The sequence below is a fragment of the Protopterus annectens genome, chromosome 1.part1 (genome assembly GCF_019279795.1).
Source record: "Protopterus annectens isolate FY-2018-M chromosome 1.part1, PAN1.0, whole genome shotgun sequence".
NCBI lineage: Eukaryota > Metazoa > Chordata > Ceratodontiformes > Protopteridae > Protopterus > Protopterus annectens.
In genome coordinates this window covers 433764238-433789692 of record NC_056726.1, presented here as the reverse complement: position 1 = coordinate 433789692, position 25455 = coordinate 433764238, and the positions used below count along the sequence as shown (strand labels likewise).

Below are 25455 nucleotides of genomic sequence, written 5' to 3'. Positions count from 1 at the left end.
GATGCATGCACTGTGGGTAACACATGAAACCAAAGGCACCACACACTGTCCAGTCTGCAGATGACCCTACAGATGGGGAGTCCTCATAAACTTAATAAAGTAGGACAGCATATCCTCACACACCCTGTTAAACCAACATTACTCCGAATGCAGTATATCAGCACTTAGTCTGTAGTCAGATCAGGCACATACCCCTCCTGTGTGTTGGCCTGTTTCCATAGTGTATGTTGTCAGAGGTAAATCCCCAATCCATCTAAGATGCTGTTTGCCAAATGACAGATCGAGTTCCTGCTCACAGTGAATGGAAAGGCCCAACACCAACATGATGTTCCTAGATATCGGAGTGTGTTTCCATGCAATTGGCTATGGGAATGTTACCACAGCTGTTCCACATGCAATCAGCTAGAGGGCTGAAATTCATGCATAGGCCATCAGCTGAGCATGAGCATCACTTAAAATGCACATGCTGCTGCCTAAGCAAAGTAGGTGTAGGTCTCCACATCCATCAGTGAGGGAGGCAGACAGAGATGCAATGACAAGTCAGGGAGGGATGGGAGAGTAAAACTTAAGCATGTTTGTGTCACACACCTACCAGCACTGGGCATCAAACCTCTGATGAGTATGTAGTGCTATCACAGTCCTCTGGAGTTATTGGATGTGCCAAATAGGTTACCTGTTGTGGAGTCCTCAGAACATATATGTGATGGTGAGTGATATCCGCAACAGGGATATGGTTGCTATATACGGTAAGTGAATTACACATGCCTGTCCGCATGAACAGGTGCCAGCGTCAACACAGCCACACTCTCACAGGGGCGCACACACATTGACACACTTGGCAGGGCCAGGGATACAGCTCATCACTAGCGAGATTGCCACAACACATTACTGTGCAGGTATCACATGCACCACATATGGAGGTTATATGAGCAAAGGGTATGGGGAGGTGTCTGACAGACAGCATGCTTCAGTATGCCACTGGGGGTTGTGAGTGTGGATGTGATTCATATGCATCGTACAACACACACACAAACACACACACAGGGTGCCAGTACTGACATGCATGGGTGCATTTCTGCACGGGTATGTGGTGGTCGACTGTGCCAGATGGCTGTACAAGGCTAGGTGATGGGTATACCTTGGCATCAGGCCACATGACAATGGTCTGCATTGTGGCACAGGGCTGTGGTTTCTGCATTTGCACACACAGGTGGGTATTGTATCCACCATCCAGTCACGTGGGTGACTATTGCATGTGGCCAATGCTGTGCATCGCTTGCCATGTATGTGTTTCTTAGGCATCTATATCACTGTATCAAAGACGCAAAATGTCGAACGCTCACAAGAGCAAAAATGCCGAAAATCAAACTCGTTATTGTGGGGGGCTGCGCCCCCCACACCCCCCACTAAATATATATTCCAACTCCGAGATCGCACTACAGTGAGGAAAGGGCAAATGCCCCAATCTTCACTGTACAGCAATCTCAAAAATGGACCCTCGACATTTCGGCACTTTCGCTATTGTGAGCTTTCGACATTTTACTTTTCAATACAGTGATAAAGACCCGTTCCTTAGTCCATGACATGGACGGTGTCTGGGATGTGCACACCTCCCGCATGCATGTACGGTGACATGTGGAACTGTACCTGGGGTTTTGGGCCCATGTTGTGTACACAGATTATCATCAGATGTGCCAGTCTTGGCCACCTGTGGCAGGAATTGGTAATGGACAGCAGGTTAACGCTGTGCCTACATTGATAGCATGCTAACGGCATTCCCTGGTGTCAGTGGCATCTGTCCATACAAGGCATGTTTTCTGGCATGGTATGTCCTTTGTGGGTCACGTGATGGCACCACAGGTGTTGCAGATGTTCAATGGGGAAGATGCACTGTCTGCATGTATGTGCCTATTGGACAGATGGACAGGGTGCCATGCCCTCTGTAGACCACTGCAATCACTCCATAGTTACTATATGAACCTATAACCTATATTTCACATCTGTTATCCCTGTACAGGAGACATTGTAATATATACTAGGGCCACCATATAAGAAATTTGCAAAACCCACTCCACATTGGGCCCAAGTGTCACACACTCGCACCCACTTCCACACAGGATACGAGTTACAAACACACACACACACACACACACACACCTGTCATGTCTGGGAGTAGAACCCTACCTAACTAGTTTATTACTACAGCACTATGCAGTTATAGTACTCTGCACGGAGATTACTGGAGTACTCATTCCCCAAAGGTGTATATCACATTGGATGACATCTGCAGGATTGCCAAAGTAGGGCATTTGAAATGTACCGAGTGTGACTAGGCTAAAATGCATCGCTCCCTACACAGACATTGCAACACACACACACAACATCCATAACTGACGTGTATGTATAGAACACCTAACAGAGGTCTATATCACACTACAGCAGTACGCAGTTATGGCACGTGCTACAGAGATTACTGGGCTACATCCTTCCCAGAGGTGTATTTATAGGTGGATGACATCAGCAGCCTTGCCAAAGTAGAGCATACGAATTGTATGGCGTGCGACTACCCTAAAAAGTATTGCTGTCTACACAGGCAGGGTCAGACAGACACAAACACAGACACACACACTTGCCAAGTCTGGGATTAGAACACCTACCTAACTAATTTATCATACTACAGCAGTACACAGTTATGGCACGTGCTATGGAGATTACGGGGCTAAAACCTCCCCAGAGGTGTATTTCTAGGTGGATGACATCAGCAGCCTTACCAAAGTAGACCATTTAGTGTGACTACCTTAAAAAGCATTGCTTTCTACAGAGACAGACACACACACACACACACACACACACACACACACAGTTGCCAAGGCTGGGGTTAGAACTCCTACCTAACTATTTTATCACACTACAGCAGTACACAGATGTTCTTCGTGTTTTACTGTTGCAGTCATCACATTTGGGTTATCTGCTTGCAGTAGCCCTCATTCGGCCTGATTATCAAAGTCTTGGATCCTGCGTCGGTTGCTGTCTCATCTTCCATGACGTCAGGTAGTCAGGGGTGTAAAGCATGCAGCCGATGCCATTACATCAGTCTTTCTTGCCGTGTGGTGCCCCAAGCAGAAGCAGTACGCACGTGCCAGTCGGCTGACTCCTGAAATTTTTGCTTTCGAGTTTCAGAACCAAAGTCTTCAACTAAAGCCAAGTACCCCATTGGGGAAACTTTTTCTTGTTCTAAACCGATGTCAGTAAAAGTCAATAATTGTATTTCTTGTGGAAAGCAAATACCTCATAAAGATTTTCATTCGTGCTGTATTCCTTGCCTAGGCCCTGACCACGACGTACCTCGGTGTCAGTTTTGTGCCTTATTTAAACCACGGACTATTCGTCATCGGTACATTTTCGCTTTTAAATATTTTGGTACTCTGTTCAATTATCCAGATATGTCTTCAGTAAGCCACCCGACTGCAGACATTCCGAAAAAACGCAAAGATAAAGACAGAGACCTCCTAGGTCCAAAGCTGTAGATGACGCTTCTCCTAAGCTAGTCGCCAGTTCGCTGGTACTCAGGCGCTTTCGCAGCCCCTGATACCCACTACTTCAGATTTGCACGCCTCTACTGAGACCCATTCGGAGTCCGGTATGCTGCGAGATGCTTCAACTGTGGAACCTGCGGATGTCTCTACCTTGGATGGGTCTGGAGCTGCTGTGCAGGCACCGGCTTCTGAGGGTGTATTCAGGCCTACTAACTTGCATACTAAACTGACGCCATCTTCTTCTTCTAGGCCTAAAACTTGAACCATGCCTAGGAAACCGACACCCAGACCGCATGGTCAGGCCTCTATGCCTAAAAAACAAATGATAAGAATGGCTGAAGACCTTAATACTTTAATCAGGGGAAGCCAACCTTCCCCCTCTAAGAGACCTAGGACTGAATTTGCTTATGATACTTCTGACCAGGATTCTGAAATTTCTGTCTCCTCTGATGACCAGGCTTAACCCTTATCTACCTATGAGGATTCTGATGCAGAGGAGTATCTTCCCTCTGCTTCTCCCCCAGAGGATTTTTCTTTTGGGGAATGGGAAAGCCAGGATTACTCTGATTCTAAAAAGAGGCTTAGAGATTTCTTACTCCTGCCCCAACACAGGCCTTTAGCTATCCCTCCTTTTCTGGATATTGTTAAAGATGCCTTTTCGGAATCTAGCTTGGCCCCTGACTCTTTACCTCCTGCTCCCAGAAAACCTGATAGATATTACAGGGTTCCTGATTCTCACAAGTTCCTTTTTAAAAATCCTACTGCGGATCCTGAGACCATTTCACAGGGACCTAAGGGCATTAAGGCTACTACTGCCAAAAATCCTACCCCCTCTGATAGAGATTCCAGGGCCCTGGATAGATGGGGCAAGAAGGTATACATGTCTGCAACCTTGGCCATCAGGGCCTTAAATTGCCAGTTTCATATGTTAGTGTCAGCAGCATATTATTGGATTGCTTAAACAGAAAATTATGTTGATTCCTGATTGTGCTGAAAGTAAGGATTTACAGGATTTAATGCATTCTGCTGAACAGGTTGGAAAACATACTTTGCAATGTGGTTTTGATTCACTGGAGGCATCTTACAGGGCTGCTGTCACCTGGTCTGTACTTAGAAGGCATGCTTGGCTTAAGGAGCAATCTTTGCCAGATCATGTTAAAACTAAATTGCTGGATGCTCCCTTAAACCAGGACCACCTGTTTGGCAACAAATTAGAAGAAGTTCTTAAAAAGATGGAGGAAAAAGCTAAATCTATGCAAACTGTTAAAGATTTTTTTACAAGTGCACCCTCCTAGATTTAGTGGGCATTGGCCCTCAAAAAATTGGTCCTTTCCTGCCTCTTCCAGGTCTTCTCAGTTCAAACCCAGAACCAGCAGAACACCCAGGCTTCAGTCCCGGGGTATGCACAGGACTAAGCAGTGGGGGGCTCCCACTTCCAAATCAGGGAGTAGTGAGACTCCCCCCTATGGTAAACTGTCTCAGTGACTTACTTTTAAAACTTCCAAGCACTTCTCATCTGACTGCTCCTTTAGGGGGAAAGATTGCTCTGCAAGCAAAAAACTGGGAATTTATTACCCAAGAAAAATGGATTTTAAACATAGTTTCCCAAGGATACAGATTTCACTCCCACACTTACCAACCCCAAACAGTTGGACAGATCTACCCCCAAATCAGTGGGTGGAGGCTCAAAAGCAAGTGCTCTCTTTCTCAAGATTAAAGGCTATTCAGAGTGTACCAGAAGAGGAAAAGGGACAAGGTTTCTACTCAAGACTTTTCCTGGTACCCAGAAAAGACAACTCATGACGTCCTATCCTGGACCTGTCTATCCTAAACACCTTTTTGGTGATTCCAAAATTCAAGATGCTAACTCTTCAGTTGCTTCCCATGATAGGCAAAGATGCCTGGTTGGCAACACTGGATTTAAAGGAAGCCTACCTGCACATCCCAATCAGGGAATCTTCCATAAAATACCTACACTTCAAAGCAGACTGCATGCACTGTCAGTTCTCTGCACTGCCCTTTGGCTTATCTACTGCGCCCAGGGTATTCACAAAGTGCCTAGCTCCAGTCATTGCATTTTGCAGGCAAAGAAATATTCAAATATATCCATACCTGGACGATTGTCTAATTCAGGCCGAAAGCCAGGACATACTTCTGAATCATCTGGCATTTGTACAAAAGGTGTTAACTTGTCTGGGGTACAACATAAATGAAAAGAAATAACATCTGGTACCCTGTCAACATTCCTGAGAACAAGCTTGAACACATCTTCCCAGATGGCTTTCCTCACGCCAGAGAAACAAATTCATTTGACAACTTACTTCAAACTAGTGGCCACAAAAACCCTGTTATCTGCAAGGCAAATACTGCAAAAGCCTTGGGGTTCATGGCCTTGTGCATTCTACTAATTCCACATGCAGGACTGCATATGAGGAAACTCCAATGGTATCTAAAAAGCCTATGGTGTCAACATTCTCAGGATCTAGAAGCAATGATTCCTATCATACCTTGCCTACGGTTAGAATTCCTTTGGTGGGCAGAGGCCTGCCACCAAAACAAGGGACCACCATTCACTGTACCCCCTGCCGCCCAAACCCTAACAGACACATCAGACTATGCATGGGGGGGGGCTCACCTGGCAGGGAAGTGCATTCAGGGCAAATGGAACCCAAGTCAAATGCACCTGCATATCAATCAAAAAGAAATATTAGCTGTACAGAATGCTCTGACAGCCTTCCAGGACAATTAATGGTAAAGACGGACAACACCACTGTTATGTGGTACATAAGCAGAGGGGTACCCATTCCTATCCCCTCTGCAGACTAGCCATGGCTCTGTGGAATACAGCCTTGAGCTACCAAGTGCATCTACAAGCTGAATTCCTGTCAGGAAAACTAAATACACTGGCAGATGAACTAAGCAGAAGTCTCATGGACCCACATGAGTGGAAACTGGAACCAAAGATTTTCAACATGTTGATCAACAAATGGGGGACCCCAGATATAGACCTGTTTGCCTCCCCCCAGAACTACCAGTTGGACAAAATTCTGCACAAAGACTCAAACAAGCTTGGAAAATGGATGCTCTGTCCTTCAGCTGTAAAAAATTGATCAGTTTATGCCTTTCCTCCTCTGCCTCTCCTCTCCAGAGTGCTACTAAAGATCAAACAGAACAAACCAAGGATGATACTGATTGCACCAGACTGGCCATGCCAACACTGGTGTACCCCCTCTTGCGCAGTGTGTCTCAGCTGTCCCCATGGCACCTACTTCAGACCCCTACCCTGCTGTCTCAGCAGGAGAGCCAAATTCTGCACCCCCAGCATCAAACCCTGAACCTGGCAGTCTGGCTTATTACCTAATCTCTCCGTTACCATCCGTCAGTAAACAAGTGTTAGATGTCATTTTGGAGGCTAGGAGACCTAGTACTAGAAAATCTTATGCTGAAAAATGGAAAAGATTCTGTGCCTGGAACTCAAGGGATGGCCACTGCAGCACCCAATTTACCTCAAATTTTATAATACGCAACTGAGATGCTTCACAAGGGCCTTTCCTTTTCATCCATCAAAATTCATGCCTCAGCCATTTCAGCTCATCACAACACAGAACCACCCCTCTTTTCTCACCCACTGCTCAAGCAGTTCCTCAGTGGGGCCAAAAACTTAAGAACACCCAGGGGAGCCCCAACTCCAGCCTGGGACCTTAATTTTGTATTGGAAAAACTCACTCTTCCTCCTTTTGAGCCAGCTGCAACTGCGGAGTTAAAATTCCTTTCTTGGAAAACAGCTTTCCTTTTAGCAATCACTTAAGCAAGAAGGGTATCTGAATTACAGGCCTTTATGGCAGTGGAGCCTTTCATCATCTTTCATGCGGACAAGGTGTCCATCAGGACCAAATCCCTCTTTTATGCCCAAGGTGGTATCCAGTGTGGCTCTTAATCAGTCCATTAATTTGCCAGCCTTCTTTTCTAATCCACAGAACAAAGGGGAACGGATATTGCACTCCTTAGATGTGCACACACAACTTAGATTTTACTTGGACAGGACTAAATCTCAAAGGAAATCTGAACAACTGCTGGTGGCATTTGCTGCAGGGGCAGAGGGGAAGGCTATTGCAAAGCAAGCTATTTCTAAATGGATAGGCCATTGCATTCATTCTGCTATAAGCACCATGGAAAACCTATCCCACAGGGGATTAGACCCCATTCAACCAGGGCTGCATCTACCTCTACAGCCTTTCTCAGAGGTGTCCCTACCAGAGACATCCAAGAAACTGCTACCTGGAATTCGGTACATACTTTCACCAAGCATTACTATTTGCCAATTTTCTCTAAATCCAGAGCTGGCTTTGCGACTGCACTCATGCAGGGCCTTATAGCTGGTCCTAATGCTATCTAAATTCCTCCTCCCATTCTTAGCTTTGGGAATCTACCCACATGTGATGACTGCAACAGTGAAACATGAAGAACATAGTACAGTTGTCTACACTTACCATAAATGTAGATTTTTGAGTGTATTCACTGTTGCAGTCCTGGTTACCCTCCCTCCAGCCCCCTGACTTCTTCTGGCTGTACCTCTATTCTCCTTTACTATACTTAAAAGCTTTTTGGTGTATTTGATTTTTTGTTGGAGGTATAACCTTGTATATTTATATTTAATTGTTTCCCATAAAGAGGGGCACCTGACATCTGGGGCAAGAAAAACTGATGTAATGGCGTCGGCTGCATGCTTTATACCCTTGACGACCTGACTTCACGGAAGATGAGACAGCAGCTGACTTCAGGACCCAAGACTTTGATAATCAGGCCAACTGAGGGCTACTGCAAGTAGATAACCCAAATGTGATGACTGCAACAGTGAATAAACTCGAACATCTAAATTTATGGTAAGTGTACACAACTGTACTTTATGGGACGCGCCACTGAGATTACTGGGATACAACCTTCCCAGAGGTGTATTTCTCGGTGGATGACATCAGCAGCCTTACCAAAGTAGAGCATTTCAGTTGTAGGGAGTGTGACCACCCTAAAAAGCATTGCTGTCTGCACAGACAGAGATGGACAGACAGAGACACACACTCACACACACACACACACACACACTTGCCAAGACTGGGGTTAGAACTCCTACCTAGCTAGTTTATCACACTACAGCAGTATGCAGTTATGAGACGCGCCACGAAGATTACTGGGCTAAAACTCTCTCAAAGGTGCATTTCACAGTGGATGATCTCTGCATGCATGTCATAGTGGGGCTATGGGGAGGGCCATGTGTGTGCATGGGCCATAAACCATTCATCTAAGGGTTGACACGCCACATGCAGGCACACCCTGGGTCATATTTCACAGATACGTGTATACAGCTGCTAGATGTCTACTTCCTTGAACAGTCATGTTGCACAGCTGGCACTTGCACCACATACTCTGTAATGCTGACAGATACTGGTGGCTAGTATCTGCAGTTAATGACATCTGACTCTCGTGTGGTTGTGGCCCTTTGGCTGTATGCTGGGTGGGACAGATCTGGATGGCTCCTTGTCACAGTCACTGTCTTCCACACATCTGTGTATGTCTACCTTTGGCTTATTATAGTGTGTTGTCCTTACATATATGCCTGTATTCCTATCCACTGTGTGTGCAAAGCATGAGTGGTGTATACTGGGGAGTGTCTGCACTAACATCTGCGGCTGCCAGATATGTCTGGTCCACTGGTGTTTGCAGACATGGCCTTCATGTGTTTAAGTGTGCGAGCATGGCCAGTATGACCTTTCAGTATTTTGTTGACTGACATTGCCTTCATTTCTCGAAGTGTGTGAGGATGCCCAGTACTGCAGTGCTGACCTTTGTGTTGTACACCTACAGGTAGCATGCTGTCTCTGCAGGGTATCCGTCGATCATTTAGCATTGACTGTTACTACATTTCTGCATAGGATGGGGGAGCACACCTGACTATTTCTACATTTCTACACAGGATTGGGAGGGGCACACCTGACTGACTATATTTCTACGTAGGATGGGAGGTGCACACCTGACACTTGTACACATTTGCTAGGACTGTACTGATATGTCGGGTACTCCATTTCAATCTGTAGTCTTACCTATCATGCTGACTAGAGGCATACTAGTGTACTGCAGATCATAGCTTTTAATTACCTACATATTAGTTTCTGACTTCCTACCCTTCAGAACTGACATCCCACTACCTGACCTGCTGTAGTCTGTCTGTGTAGGCCGGGGGGGGGAGTTACCCATAGGCCTCATTCAGAGGCCATAGCACAGCCTTTGTTTGTTTGTGTCTACACCTGTCCTGCTGGCTGTGACTGTTGTTGGGTATGTGAACCCCCTGACTGGCATGTGCGAGTCACTTGCCTTGTGGGTGTCCCAGTATTGAGGGTGGTGCTGCAGGGCTGCCTTTGTCGGATGCACATAGTACACTCCCTACACATGGGTAAGCACAGGTAGTGTAATGTTTGGCATCCCATCTACTGTATGTGAGAGAGTGAGGTGTCATTCCCTGGGTCCCTCCTGTGTCAGTGTATGTGCTATGTGTTGCCTCTTTGCCAAGGCCAGGGCATTCTGGGCACGCCTCCTTCTGCCTACTGGGGCAGGCTCAGGTTGTTCCTCCTCTGAGTCACTCTGTGCCTGTGCAGGCCTTGGCAGTGGTGGGGGGGCTGTGTGGCCCTGCCCCGTGCTGTTCCTGCTGCAGCTTTTTCTGCAGGATCATATTGTGTAGCATGGCACATACAAGGACAATTTGGGTACATGTAGCTGGTGAGTACTGCAGGGCTCCACTGGATGTGTCCAGGTACTGGAACCGTGACTTGTGCATCCCAAACACACACACTACTATAATTCAGGTCTGTGCATGTGCCTCATTATGGAGTTTTGGTTCGGGTGTGTGTGCATTTCTGATGGGTGTCATCAGCTACAGCTCCAGTGCGTATCCAGCATCCCCCACTAGGTAACCATCAGGGATGTCCCCATTGGCAAATCTCTGGTACAGCTGTGTCAGATGCCACATGTGGGAATCGTGATAGCTTCCAGGGCAGCCAGCACACACATTCATTATTATACCCTGGGCATCGCACATGACCTGGCAGTTGATGGAGTGGAAGCTCTTGCAGTTGATGTAGACCCTACCCTGCTCACTGGGTGGTGCTTTGATGCATATGTGCATGCAGTCTGTAGCACCCACTACCTCAGGGTATTCTGCTATTTGGTGGAACAGTTGCATATTGCTGCCCAACGCATCACGGGTGTTGGGGAAATATACGTGCTCACTGACATGTGCTGACATGGCATCCAAGAAATGGTGGAGTATCCTGGATGCTGATGCCTGTGAAATCCCCATCATATTCCCAGTTGGCCTTTGGAAGGTACCTGTAGCTAGTATTCATAGGCCTACACATACCTTGGTATCCACTGGAATGGGTTCCCCTCTGTTAGTTCTGCGTCAGGCATGGTTGGCACAGCTCAACATTTTGCTGTAGGAGGTCCCTGTCCACATTATAGTGCTCCACTATCTCCATCCCATGTAGCCCCTGGGAGGTTACCCTGGGTCTGTACACTCTTCTCCGTCTCCTCACTGTGGGTTGGTCAACAGCATTCACATCCTCACCACCCTCAGCCTCTTCCACAAGTTGTTGTATGAAAGCTATTGCAGCCCCTATCATTTTGCTGTTGTGAGTGTTAAAAATTCCCTACTTGTTTACCGGTGGTGTAGAGTGTGAGACAAACCAGAGGGGAAGGTGTTTGCATAGTTTATAGTAGTGTTCTGGGCTGGGCTGGTCTGCTGCCTGTGTAATTGGCTGATTCTGATACATTTCACCTGCCAGCTAAGCTAGTTCTCCTTGATTACCTTCCTACTGCTGTTTTCCTTTCCTATTTAAGCCCTGGTGCATGCTGCGCAAACAGAGTGCTCAAATGTGCACACTGCTATTTCCTTGTTTAACTTTTTTTCTTCCTGTAAAACCTGGTGTGTGGTGCACACACTAGCTTAGGCTTTGTAAAGAGTGCTAGGCAGGTTTAGAGACACCCCATAGCTTAGCTGTGCTAAGCTAGGCGCAAACTCGAGCCACAGGGCTCCAATCCACTTACAGTATATCTGACACACACACACACGCCATGATGTCACCTAACTCCTAGGCTTGCACCAAAGCTATTCCTACTCTTACACTGTTGGGACCTGATTGACATGCTGGGGGAAAGTGGAATTCACTATCCTTCCCCTCATTTGCATAGGATTGCCTGCTAATGCATAGTTACATGTCTCAAACTGAGCCTTCCCCCCTTAGCAACCACTACTCACTGGCCATGTTGTCTTCTGCCTGACATTGACTTGCATGGCAGAATACTGATTTTAGTTAGATTGCTTAATTTAGGTTCATTTTGTTATTTTCCCCCGATCCCGTTTGCGAGCCGCTGCCCTATGCTTAAACAGCCGAGATCAGCTAAAAGAAATAAAAGTTGATTTTTGTGGGGGGTTTTTTTTACTGTTTTCAGTGCCAATGGCCTTGTACATGCTTACTACATGATATGCAACCTTTATTTGGAGCGATCACAACTCCGTTTTGGATTTTGAGGAAATGTACTTTGTTACTAACCAAGTACATTTCTGCAGATCGCAGTAGTCTTGAATGGACGGTTGCAAGCTTCCTGGATTTAAACAACACCAAACAGCTCCAACAATTCAAACACCTAAAAGCTGGTACTGAAGGCAATACACAATAACTCCTCGGCTTGGACAGTACCAAATTTATTGCAAAGCCAGCGATACAAAATTACTCCACCAAATACACAAATTGCAGTTAAGCGCTTTCATGTGACCAATGCAGACGTCTTCTTCTGTTATTGTGTATTGCCTTCAGTACCAGCTTTTTGGTGTTTGAAGCTTCCTGGATTGCAAAATCACCTCATTTGCATTGATTTCTCCTGCAAGTGGGGTAATTTACATACAAGGGCTTAGTCCGTGCAGGATTAGTGCAGGAGCGCTCATGCATGCCCCTGCAGGCTGTTCCTGGATCGCACGGCAGACATATTGCCTGCTTGAGCTCCTGCACCGATCTTGCATGCCGTGCACGCTATAGAGAATCCAGGGGAGGGAGTTTTAAAAATAGGATAGAAATAAGAGAAAGAGATATAGGAAAGAAGTAACAGGAATTATTTAGAGGGGCTGACAAAGGGGAAAGTATTACAAAAAAAGGAAAATCTCATAGAACAAGAAGATGATCAACTGCAGAGTATTAAATGGAAATAAGGGAATATTTAGATAATATACATAACTTTAGAAAGATCACTGTTAGGTTCATAGGTAGGTACTAGGCTATCTGCCCGAAGGCATTTATAAGCCTAGCCGGAATGTGTTGGCTTTCACCGCCCCCTTAGATTATTTAAGCAGCTATTTTTGTTGACTCCAGAGCACAAAATGTTTTAGCACAATGACTTGGGCAGCAAGAAGTGAAAAGGGTTGTTGCCAAACGTAGGGTACAATACAAGAAAAATAACCAAAGATCTTAGCGGTATTAGAGAGGTTTTTGAAATTTTTATGAAAATTTGTCTAAAGCAGAGGAATGCGGAAACCAAGAAATACCACAGAATTAATTATTTATGAAAGAGTTATTTATGCCATGGTCCAAGGAAAATGAGGTTTAGCAATTGATAGTTAAAAAGGAAAGAAATGAGATAAAGTGGTGGTATGTAATTGCCCAACAGGGCAGTCTCCAGTATCAGATGGTATGTATTCCTTTGGAAGTTTTGAAAGTTATAAGGAAAGAAAGTAATAAAGATCTGGAGGGCTTTATTTAATTGTATTTAAAAAGGAGGGGAAGCACCAGTGTCTTTGAAAAAAGCTGTAGTTGGCTTTATTATAAAGAAGGGTATAATGACCCTCAGAACCAGCTTCACTTAGACCCATTTCGTATTTAAAACATGATTGTGATGCCCGTGCACTGGCCCAGTAATCAAGGAGCCTCAATCCTCACCACTAGCACCAGTGAGGGGCATGCACATTGGGAGGGATAACAAGCACACACACACAAAGTACAATTTCCCTTAAGAGCACACAGAGATCACATTCAGTCTGAGGCTGGTTTCTCGCTTTCTCTCCAGATCCACAATAAGATTCCCCACTGGAACATCTATAAGGTACAGGTTTCAGCCTAGTGGTCAAGCTAAAACCTCCAGCACCCTCTCTCTCTCTGTCCAACCAGTGCTTTGTGTCCCTGCCCAAGTAGCTCGCACACGCACACACACACACTTTGAGATACAAGTTACATACAAGCACACAGACACTCCTGGAGAAGGCTGGCACAGATTCTCCAGCTATGCCTCCTTTTTGCTCAGACTGTAAGGTAAAAATCACTGTCACCAACCACTATTATCAGCTACTAATAAGGCCCTTACCAGAGGGTGTCCAATTTTACTGTGCAATATTACTGTTATCCAATTAGTAAGTATGACGAACACCAAGGCTTATTGGAGTGGCTTGGACAGTATCACTATATACATGCAATGTATTCTAGAGCTTAAATTATCTGTACACAAAACAGCCACAGTTGAAAGGTTTAAAATATTTAATAAATAATAAAACTACAAGACAAATGTCCTCAGTTCAACACAGTGCTAGTCGAGTTCAGACATCACAGGAAAATGCTTAAAATAATACTGTAGAATAGTCTGACATAAATATAGAAAACAGCTAGTCTAATCTTAGTATTTTCTATCTATTTCTAAGAGAAACAATGCTGTAAATAACTTACATACATACAGAGCAAAGGCAGAGTACTGGTGAGTAGATGTGCTCAGGTTCAGGCAAAATCCAAAATGCTCTGATCTCTCTCTCTGAGAAAGTCTTAAATTGATAATACATCACTGCTGACTCATTTTAGATTACATCATTCTTAACAGTTTTGATTTAGCTACCCAGGCTAACAGAAACTCAAAATGTATGTTTCTTTTTGTAATGTGCACTTGCAGGAAGCCACAGCAATAAAAGACATTAGACATGTAAATTCTAGCAATTAACTCTGGTCTCAAAACAATATAAAGAATTTGCTGGTCCAGACATCACATCTCCGAGTTTGAGATCAAACCGTCATACAATGCTTGACTTATCAACTTTCCTCCAGCAGAGTGCACTGTGGTTACATTTTTGAAGCTCAGTACAACTTCTTTTCTCAAGCTGTTGTAAGCTGCAGAGAGACTGGCCTACTGCCCTGCTGTAATATTTGAAAAAGATAAATGTTTATTTTCAATTGTCTTATGCACTTGTGTTTTAAAACATATCTCTGTAATCTGTACAACTGTTTTTAATCTCCTTTTTGTTGTATGATAGAGCTGAGTATCTTTTACTGTTCTGCCCCTTTCAGCTTACAGTGAAATCTTGTCTAGAGAGAGCTAGCTGCTTTCTTTGTGAGAGAAAGTAATCAGACTGGTTTAATCTAACTAAGGACATTCTTGCAAAACTGTTTTTTTTTTTTGATTGGGTAATTGGGCTGGTTTCTGTTTCTCTGGCTTTAATAGCCAGTGTTTTAAATCAGATGTACTTGTTTTCTCAAGTTGTTGTAAGCTGCAGAGAGACTGGCCTAGTGCCTTGCTGTGATGATTGAAAAAGTTAAATGTTTATTTTCAATGGTCTTTTGCACTTGGTGGTTTTGAATTGCCCGCCTCTTGTATAAAGTTGATATTGGACACCCCCCCCCCGTGACATTACATCAGCTCCTTCTACTGTTTATAGTTAGAACTTAACAAAAGCCCACCCCTTTAGCTTCTGAACCTTGAATTATCTCATTTTTTCCCGTCTCTTCACTTTCTACTATAAAAAAAAACAAAACAAAGAAACTGTTCCGCTTTCTACTTCATTTTGCTGTTTGCCATATTTATTACTGCTTGTTGGTAAACTCACTAAAGTGATGACAGTATTCCTCCGAATCGCTGCTTTATTAGTGCTGTCTGTTACTGTTGTGATTTGTGAGCTATTGTTTCAAAGCAATCTACTGATTAACTATATTTCATTTCTATCTACTCTATTTACTGTTCAACTGAATTTTACTGCATTTCTTTGCTGTTTAACTGTATTTTATCATACTGCAAGTGCTGGTCTTTTAACTGTTTTTCTTAAAAAAAAAAAAAAAAAAAAAAGTTCTGAGCTTGTTTTCCACCTTTCCTGTTGCTAGAGTAGTCCAGATACAAATTTACAGTATCCAGGACTGTTTTGTAAGTTTTTGAGTCCCCCAGACCCGTCTGTGTTAGAGGGAAGCCTTCCAGCTTATCAGTGGGAGTGGTAAGCACTAGGTAGCCTATCTACCACAAGAGGAGTGGTTTTCGGCTCTGAAATTGTAGTTTTATTGGCCGTTTGGGCAGTTTTTTCTCTCTTTCAACTTTCTCTTCTCTCTTGCACTTTAATTAGCTTATTCGCCAGCACTTCATCAGGCTTTTGTAGCACACAAGTGCTATCAGCACTAGAAGTCCTATAAGGAAACAGCTCCAGTACTTAGTAATGATTACCATCCCTCCTGGCATGTCTAAAGGTCAGTTTCCTGTGCTTTCTTCTACTAACCCTGGTGGACTTGGGCATTCTGAGTAAGTGTAGCAACTGCCTCATGTACACAGATAACCCTGTCCTCTTACCTTCCAAAACTCAGACTTGAGAGATGCGCCTATATCTCCAAATTGGAAGCCATGCACTCTCCAGCCAAGACCGGAATAGCTGGTCAAGAGGAAAAGGTCAACACCTGCACCACACCACATGGACCACATAGCCCTCCAGAACACCCAACATCACAGCCCCCACATAAAAACACAAACCACATACTCACCTTCACAGAGGCTCTCAACAGAAATCTACCCAAACAGCAGAGACCTCCATGGCAGAAACGCACTCGACCACCACAACACAGCACAAACCACAAGACACATAGCTCACCTGCACAGTGTGCCATTCAACCTAAGCCCCTAATTCAAAACAGCTTGCCCAATACAATAATCATAGGTGACTCAATAGTGAGGCACACTGATGTCCCACTCACTAGGTTGAATAAGGAGAAGGTAGCAGTCAGCTATGTGTCAGGTGCCAGAATCCGACCCATAACACACGCACTCAGGTCACTCCACAACAAGTATAAGTATGACTCTGTCATTGCCCATGTGAGTGTGAATGACCTGAGACGCACCTCCCTGGACTACATGAAAAGAGACATGGTGGAGCTCTCGGATTATGTGGCCCAGGCAGGTATGACACTAGCCCTGAGCAGCATCCTACCATCTCCCAGAATGATACTACAGTACAAACAAAAAATGATTGACTTCAACAATTAGCTAAGTTTCTGGTGTCATTCTAAGGGGATCCAGTAACTGTCTGCTTGGGATGACATGATTGACAGACTACAATGCTTTGCCAGAGATGGCCTGCGTCTTTCACCTCTGGGTTTCCAGGTACTGGCCAAGGCTTTTGCCAGCCCTGTATTGCCTTTTTAAGCAGTGTTCCAAAGAACAAATTACCACCGTAACAGCTATAAATAAATGCAATCTGAGGGTCATGCTGCTCAGTGTCAGAAGTCTAAATCCCAAGATGCACTTGCTTGAAGCCCTCCTCAAAATGCAGAACATTGACATTTGTTCTGTAATGGAGACCTGGTTTAAAGCAGCAGAAAGGACCCTTGCGCTACCAGGCTATAACTCATTGCACACCTTTCGGCCCCAGAACATGGACCGAAGCTCCAAAGGCGGTGGTGTCTCCATATTCATAAAGGATATGCACATCTCCAGTCTAGTAGCCCAGCATAATGCATCTGAGATACTCCAGGTACACCTAACATTGGGTAAGATGGCAATTCAGGTCGTAGCGTGGTATAGGTCCCCAACCATGTCCCAAGACTCTCACTCCACATTCCTAAGCAGCCTGGAAACTATTAAGATCCAACCAAACACTCTCATACTAGGTGACTTCAGCTATCCCTCTATCAGCTGATAAAACTACTCGTGCACCAATGCACTGGCCCAACGCTTTCTGGAATTCAGTAATTCCAATGCCGTGGACTAGCTCATTCTTACCCCCACTAGAGGAAGCAACATCCTTGACCTGTTTTTTTACTAACATGGGCAACCATTGCTCTACACCAGTAGTTGATTCCTCCCTGGTTAGATCTGACCACAAACTAATCACCATGATCTTACCCACACCCCCGGCAAAGGTATCCACCATGAAAACTTTCTCCAAAGGTGACTTTGGACTCCTAAAACAGAGGTGGCTAACTTCAAGGCACCCATGCCAATGGAAAATAGATGCATGACTGCTGAATCATACACCAATGCACTGTACGAACACGTACATAAATGCATGGAACTAGCCATACCCAACAGAGCCAAGATGCTCTCCTCCAAAAAAAGGAAGCCAGTCTGGTGGTCACCTGCTATTAATAAACTCTACAACAGAAGGAAGAAACTGTTGCAGAAAAAGGTGAAGTCCCAAGACTGAAAAAATTCCCTTATTAGCCTCAACAAAAAGTTGAGCTCCATCATCAAAACCTGCAAAGCCAGCTATGAAGGCAGAACTGCGGCAGACACTTAAAACCACAACACCTTCTATAGTTATATCAAGGATCTTTATGGCAATACCCAGATTTGCTCTGAGTTACTGCACAATGCTACCTCCTATACTGAGCCAACAGATATTGCCAACATACTGGCCGACAGATTCAGTGCCAACTTTACCCCTCTCTCCCACAAAAAGACCAATCTCAATATCGGAAGACTGCCAGTCATACAACAGTACTGCAGCACAGGTTAAAGCTGCATTGTCTAAGGCCAAGAATACAGCTTCCATGGGACCCGACAATATCCCTGGCTGTATTCTACATGAATTGCAAAGTGAATTGGCACCACATCTGTGTGCTCTGTTCACTCACAACCTCACCTCAGGCCTTGTCCCTACCAAATGGCGCACTGCTACAGTCATCCCGCTCCATAAAGGAGGAGCAACTACGGACCCTGGAAATTATTGCCCCATTAGCCTGACAAGTCTGATATGTAAGGCTTAGCTATTTTGTATAGTTATCTCAACAGTTATTATTTTGTGGTATTCTGTAGCTGCTTTGTGTAGTTAACTAGGAAATTGTTATGTTGTGGCATTTTTTGCACAACCATTTAGTCATAAGGGAGAGAAAGACTTTTGGTTTTAAAATGGTCAAAGTGTGGTTGCTAGATCCTGCCCCAAGTTACATATGATCTCTGCACCTTGGGCTTGAGCATATTAATGTCAGTTGTATTAAAAAAAATTAGCTGAAAAACTCTTCTGGATAGGAGAAACAAGCTAGCTTTGAAGCGTTTACTAAAAGGAGAATTGCATAAACACCAATAAAGGTTTAGAAAAAGACTGACATCAGAGTAGAGGAAAGAGAAACAAGGAACCCGAGACTTTTGTAATTAAGAAAATTGCACAGACCAAAGTTCTTAGGATAACCTTCTCTTCACCTCCTGGTCCAGGGCCTTCAAAAATGTCCACTACTTAACTTCCCACTTTGATTCCTCATCTGGACTCTTCTGGACCAACAGACTCTGCTCTGTGGTGGAGAGTGGGAAGCTGTTCCTTGGAACAGGAGTTATTCCACTTGTCTCCTAGAATAGATTTATATCAGCTGCTTCTTTTTACTCCTGTAGGTCCCTTCTGATCCATCATCTTGACTGAGACAAGATGATGTCAGCATAAATGCAGGTTCAGCTTCAGATTGTTCTCTCTCTGCCCTCTATTTGTCTAGTGTGGTATGAAAAATGATCCCACCTGGTGTTATTACTCGGTTTTGGCACCATACCTCTCAACTGTCCAGATTTTTGCCTCATATTTTTGGTCGGTTTCTCATAAAGTTGTGGTTTTCTAGCTATTCATTGGCAAATCATTGATTATTGAGGTCAGAAAATAATGAAAGACACTTGAGTTTCAGACTTCATCCCTTTCAGAAAATTCATGCTAATGCAAAACCTGTTGTTCTATCAACTTTCTAAGTTTGTAAGATCAATATTTAGCAATGGTTCCTATTTTTGGGCCTTTGTCCCCCCATTATTTATGGCTTTGTCCAGATTTCTTGCTGTTAAGAGGTTGAGAGGTATGTTTGGAACCTGGAGTTTTACAGTTCACAGGAGGTGCCATGCCAGTGTTCTGGGATCCACAAGATCTTTTCCGTTGGTACTGGTGGATGTTTTAAAATTGTGGCAGTGCCAACCCCTACTAGGAGAAAGAGGGACGGCACTGAGAGTTGGTTTATATTTACATCAGCACTAAACTTTGTTGATGCCCTCAGCATTTGATCCCTTGGTGCCAAAGCCCATCTTCGTGGCATCATTGCTGAAGTTGTCATGGCCAACTACCTACACCATGGTTGCTCCACTTTTGTCTTTAGTGTTTACCCATCCTGCACCAGTGACTTCAGTCCCAGATGCATCTGTGGAGTTATCAATCTCTTGGTAACCAGACCATGTCCGTCAACAAGAGCAGGCATTTACTTTGTCATTTCCATCCTTGCAAACCACAGAAGTGATGCCATTTAGCTTTTCATTGCTCTTTACCCCTCTAGACAGAGAATCATTGTACACTATCCAGACTTCCCAGGTCTGGTCTTCCTTCACTTAGGGAGAGCTGGGAAGAGTCTCCTACAAGCCTTCCTTCCTAGGAAAGGGATGCACAAGCAGAAGAGCTCCTTCAGAGTCCCCCTCCCTAAACATGGATCATTTCAAGGTAGGGGCTTCCCCACAATCCTATTCTAATGACACCACATTTGTTAAGATATTGAAGATGGTGAGGCAGAGGGGATCTTGGCCATTCGACTCCAGCTGTTGTGAAGACGGGATCCTACAGAAAGCTTGCAGATCCTCTCCACGGCAGACTAAGTGATGCCTCCACCTAACAGACTGATCAACGTGGAGTGTTCTAAAACCTGGAGAGAGACAGATGTCACCAAACCCTTCCCTGTAAGCCAGACAGTGCTCCAGACCCCCAGGATAGGCCCCATTGCAGTAAAGAACATGTTGTGGATTTCATTGTACTATCAGCAGTTATGAAGGAGGAAGTCCCAAAGGATGGTTAAGCCATTCAATCTTCTAATAAAAAAAAATACTTTATTCAGCTGCTTTTACTGTACTTGTGCTTCCTCCTCCTACTGTATTACTTCATCTTGCATTTTCTGCTGCTTGTTCTGTAAAGTATTTAATTGCATCTTTTCTGCTGTATTTATTACTGACTGTGTTTATAGCCTGTTTAAACTGAAGTGTTATTCTAAGCCTCTTAGTTTTGGTATAAGCACTTGGGCTCTAGGTCTACCCCTTAGCTGTCTCTGGCCTCTCTCCCTCGGATTCTGTCAAATGTGGATGGACAGTTTCCTACAGTTTCTCCTTCCAGTCTGTTTGATGTGGGCATCCTGAGACAGTGTAGCAACTGCCTCATGTACATGGACAACCATCTACTACTACCACCTAGGAACACAAATTGTGAGAGATGCAGTTACATTAGGAACCTAGAGTCTGTGCTCTCCCTCAGAAGCCAGTATATCTGGCACTGAGAAGGTTGTCAACACAATGACTAAACCTCAAACACCACCCACACTTGCACAATACGCACCCACATATGCGGATGTTCTCAACAAAAACATACCCAAACAAAGGAGATCTCTGAGGTCAAAACACATGTGAACTCCACCACCCTCCACACCACATACCACACATAGTCCATACACCCGTATCTCACAGCCGCTAAGGATTAACCATAAGCCCAGCATATTACGCCTAGAAGACTCCATTGTTAGACACACAGAAGTGCCTCTCACTAGGCTGGATAAGGAGAAGATCGCAGTTAGTTATTTGTCTGTCTGGTGCCAGAATCCACCATATCACACACGCACTCGAGCCTCTCAACAGGTACTGCTACGACTATCATAGTCCATGTTGGCATGAATGACTTGAGGTGTACCTCACTGGATTACATGAAAAGAGACATGATTGAGCTCACTGCATGTGTGTCCCTAGAAAGTATGTCTGTAGCCCTAAGCAACATTCTGCTGTCACCCAGAATGATGCCTCAATGCAAACAAAAAATGATTGACTTTAACAATTGCCTTAGTTTCTGGTGTCATTCCAGGGGAATCCAGTACCTGACAGCCTGGGAAGATATGATCAACAGACTATGATGCTTAGCCAGAGATGGCCTGCATCTGTCTCACTTGGGCTTCAGGCTAAGGCTCTTGCCTCCCCCATAGTGCCTTTTTTAGGAAAAATACTGAGGTCAAAACTACCAACATAAAAATTTCAACAAAACACAAATTAAAAGTCATGCTGCTAAATGCTAGGAGTCTAAACATTAAACTGCACTCATTGCAAGCATTCTTAACCCTGGAAGATGCTGACATTTCACAATCGCAGAAACCTGGTTCAGATCTGTGGAGAGCACCCTAGCCTTACCAGGTTACTCATTCTATCATACATTCAGACCCCAAACTGTGGGTAGCAAAGCCAAAGGAAGCGGAGTTTCAATATATATTAAAGACATACACACCTCCCAGGCTGGTCCATCAGTATGATGCACATGAGACACTCCAGGTGCAATTAACCATTGACAAGACCCCTGTTCAAATCATAGCTAGCTGCAGGCCCCCAAATTTGACTCCAGATGCCCACTCTGCTTATCTGGACCTCTTCAAATCTATCAAGATTCAACCCTTTACCAGAACCCACACTGTAAAAGTAGCTGACTCCAAAATCCAGCTCCAGACAAGTGAAGTACCTCAGGGTTTAGTCCTGGGACTGCTCTTGTTTGGCATCTACTTCTTTGAAGTACAGGCCAACACTAAGGGACTCTGGCTAACAAAGTTCACAATGACTGCAAACTGGGAGCCATTATTGAGTCCCCAAATGATGTGGATACTCTACAAAAGGGTCTTACAGGCCAACACTAAGGGACTCTGGCTAACAAAGATCTCAGTGACTGCAAATTGGGAGCCATTATTGAATCCCCAAATGATGTGGATACTCTACAAAAGGGCCTACAGAAACAGATGTTTGCTGCCAGAGCCATGGGCTCAAGCTCATTGTCAAGAAATGTATAGATGTTCGTGTTTCACTGTTGCAGTCATTACTCTTGGGTTATCCTGTTGGCAGGCTACCCTCAGTCGGCCAGAATTCCAAAGTCTAGGTCCGGCGTCTGTTGCTGTCTCCTCTTACCTGACGTCAGTGCGCCAAGGGTATAAAAGATGCAGCCGACGCCATTTTCTTCAGTCTTTCTTGCCGCGCGGTGCCCGAAGTAAAAGCAGTTTGCAAGTGCCGGTCAGCCGACTCCTGAGATTTTCATATCCGAATTTCAGAACCGAAGTCTTCATAAAGCTAAGTACCCCATTGGGGAAACTTTTTTCTTGCTCCAGACCGATGTCAGAAAAAGTTAACAATTGTATTTCTTGTGGGAAGCAAATATCTCATAAGGATTTTCACTCTTACTGTATTCCTTGCCTAGGCCCTGATCACAACGTTGCTAGCTGTCGGTTTTGTGCTAGATTTAACCAACGCACTATTAAGCGTCAGTTTGATTTTGCATTTCATTACTTTGGCCGAAGATTTAATTATATAATGCCATCGGAACAGCCGACAACCGGAGTTTACAAAAAGCGCAAGGACAAGGAAGAGGATAGGCATCCGAGGTCCAAAACCGACAAGACCTCTGCTAGGCCAGTTGCCGGTTCTCAGTGAGGTGCTTTCGCAGCCCCTGGCGCCCGCTACGTCAGAGCCACAGGCCGCTTCAGACTCCCACGTGGAGCCGACTGGGCCTCTGGATACTCAAGGTATTGGACACTCGGAAATCATTCCCTCAGATGGGTCCGGAGTCGCTGAACAGGCATCGGCTTCTGAGGGTGTCTTCAGACCTACACAACTTTATATTAAGCCATCTTCAGCTTCAAAAACAAAGACTAAAGCAGCTCTAAAGACAAAGAAACCAGTACAGCATTCTCCTACTCAGACTTCCATGCCTAAAAAACAGATGTTCAAAATGTCCGAAGACCTAATTACTTTGATCAGGGGCTCCCATTCCCCTCCTGATAAGAGGCCTAGGCAAGAGACAGAGTATGATTCTTCTGATCAGGTTTCTGTTTCCTCTCATTTCTCTTCTGAACAGGATTACTCCATGCTTCCCTATGAGGATTCTGATGCTGAAGAATCTATTCCTTCAGCCTCTCCTTCTGAGGATTATTCTTTTGGGGAAACCCTGCATACCATGAGGGAGCATTTCCACTGGGAGAGCCAAGATTATTCTGAATCTAAGAAAAGGCTCAGAGACTTTCTACTACTTCCTCAGCACAGACCCCTTGCTGTTCCACCTGTTTTAGACATTGTAGATGATGTATTTTCAGAGTCCGGACTGTCCCCTGACTCTTTACCCCCTGCACCTGCTAAGCCAGACAGATACTACAGGGTTCCGGAGTCTCATAAATTCCTATATAAAAACCTTGCTGCTGACCCAGAAACTATATCTCAGGGTCCCAAAGGGGTTAAAGCTTCCACTGCAAAAAAACCCTGTCCCCTCTGATAGGGATACTAGGGCTCTAGACAGATGGAGGGGAAAAAAGTGTACACTTCTGCTACCTTGGCTGTAAGGGCTTTAAATTGTCAGTTTCACATGCTTAAATATCAGCAATATTTAATGTCACTGCTTAAACAGAAATTGTTGACAAATACTGAATGTTCAGAGAACAAGGAATTGCAGAATTTATTGCATGCAGCTGAACAAGTGAGAAAGCATACTTTGCAATGTGGTTATGATTCACTGGAGGCCTCTTGCAGGGCCGCTGTTACAGGTTCTGTTATTAGAAAAAAACCCTGTCCCCTCTGATAGGGATACTAGGGCTCTAGACAGATGGAGGGGAAAAAAGTCTACACTTCTGCTACCTTGGCTGTAAGGGCTTTAAATTGTCAGTTTCATATGCTTAAATATCAGCAATATTTAATGTCACTGCTTAAACAGAAATTGTTGACAAATACTGAATGTTCAGAGAACAAGGAATTGCAGAATTTATTGCATGCAGCTGAACAAGTGAGAAAGCATACTTTGCAATGTGGTTATGATTCACTGGAGGCCTCTTGCAGGGCCGCTGTTACAGGTTCTGTTATTAGAAGGCATGCTTGGTTAAAGGAACAGAATCTGCCTGATCAGGTTAAAGCCAGATTATTAGATGCACCATTGCAGCATGATACTTTGTTTGGAACTAAAGCAAAAGAGGTGTTGAAAAAAATGGAGGATAAAGCAAAATCCATGCAGACAGTCAAGGATTTCTTACAGGTACAGCCACCCAGGTTTAGCAGGAACTGGCCTTCTAAAAATTGGTCCTTTCCAGTGTCAGACAGACCACAAAGAGGCAGATACAGGCGTCCCAGAGGCAGATCTCAGCCCCAAGGCTCATGCAGGCCTAAACAATGGGGTGCTCCTACCTCCAAAAGAGGAAAAGACAAATCACAACCTTACAGGAAACAGTCCCAATGACTTTCCTCTGTCAGATCCAAGCACTTTTCTTTTGGCAGCCCCCTTAGGGGGAAAACTAGCACTTTTTTCATCAAATTGGCAAATGGTTACCCAAGACAAATGGGTCTGGAACATAGTGTCCCAAGGCTACAGGTTCCATTTTCACACTCTACCAAGGTCAAAAGGTATGCCAGAACTGCCACACAATCAATGGACAGAGGCACAAAATCAAATTACAGCCCTCATGGACATGAGAGCCATTCAGCAAGTACCACAACAAGAGCAGGGGCAAGGATTTTACTCCAGACTTTTCCTAGTACCCAGAAAGGACAGAACCTGGAGACCAAATACTGGACCTGTCTATACTAAATACGTTTCTGGAAGTTCCAAAATTCATGATGTTGACCCTACAGCAGCTACTGCCCATGCTGGGCAAGA

General features: G+C 44.6%; 1 protein-coding gene across 1 annotated transcript in view; it reads left to right on the top strand.

Moving 5' to 3' along the window:
- Window positions 1-25455, top strand: part of ZC3H7B (zinc finger CCCH-type containing 7B) — a 1999702-nt gene that overhangs the window by 1084626 nt on the left and 889621 nt on the right. The window lies entirely within an intron of this gene.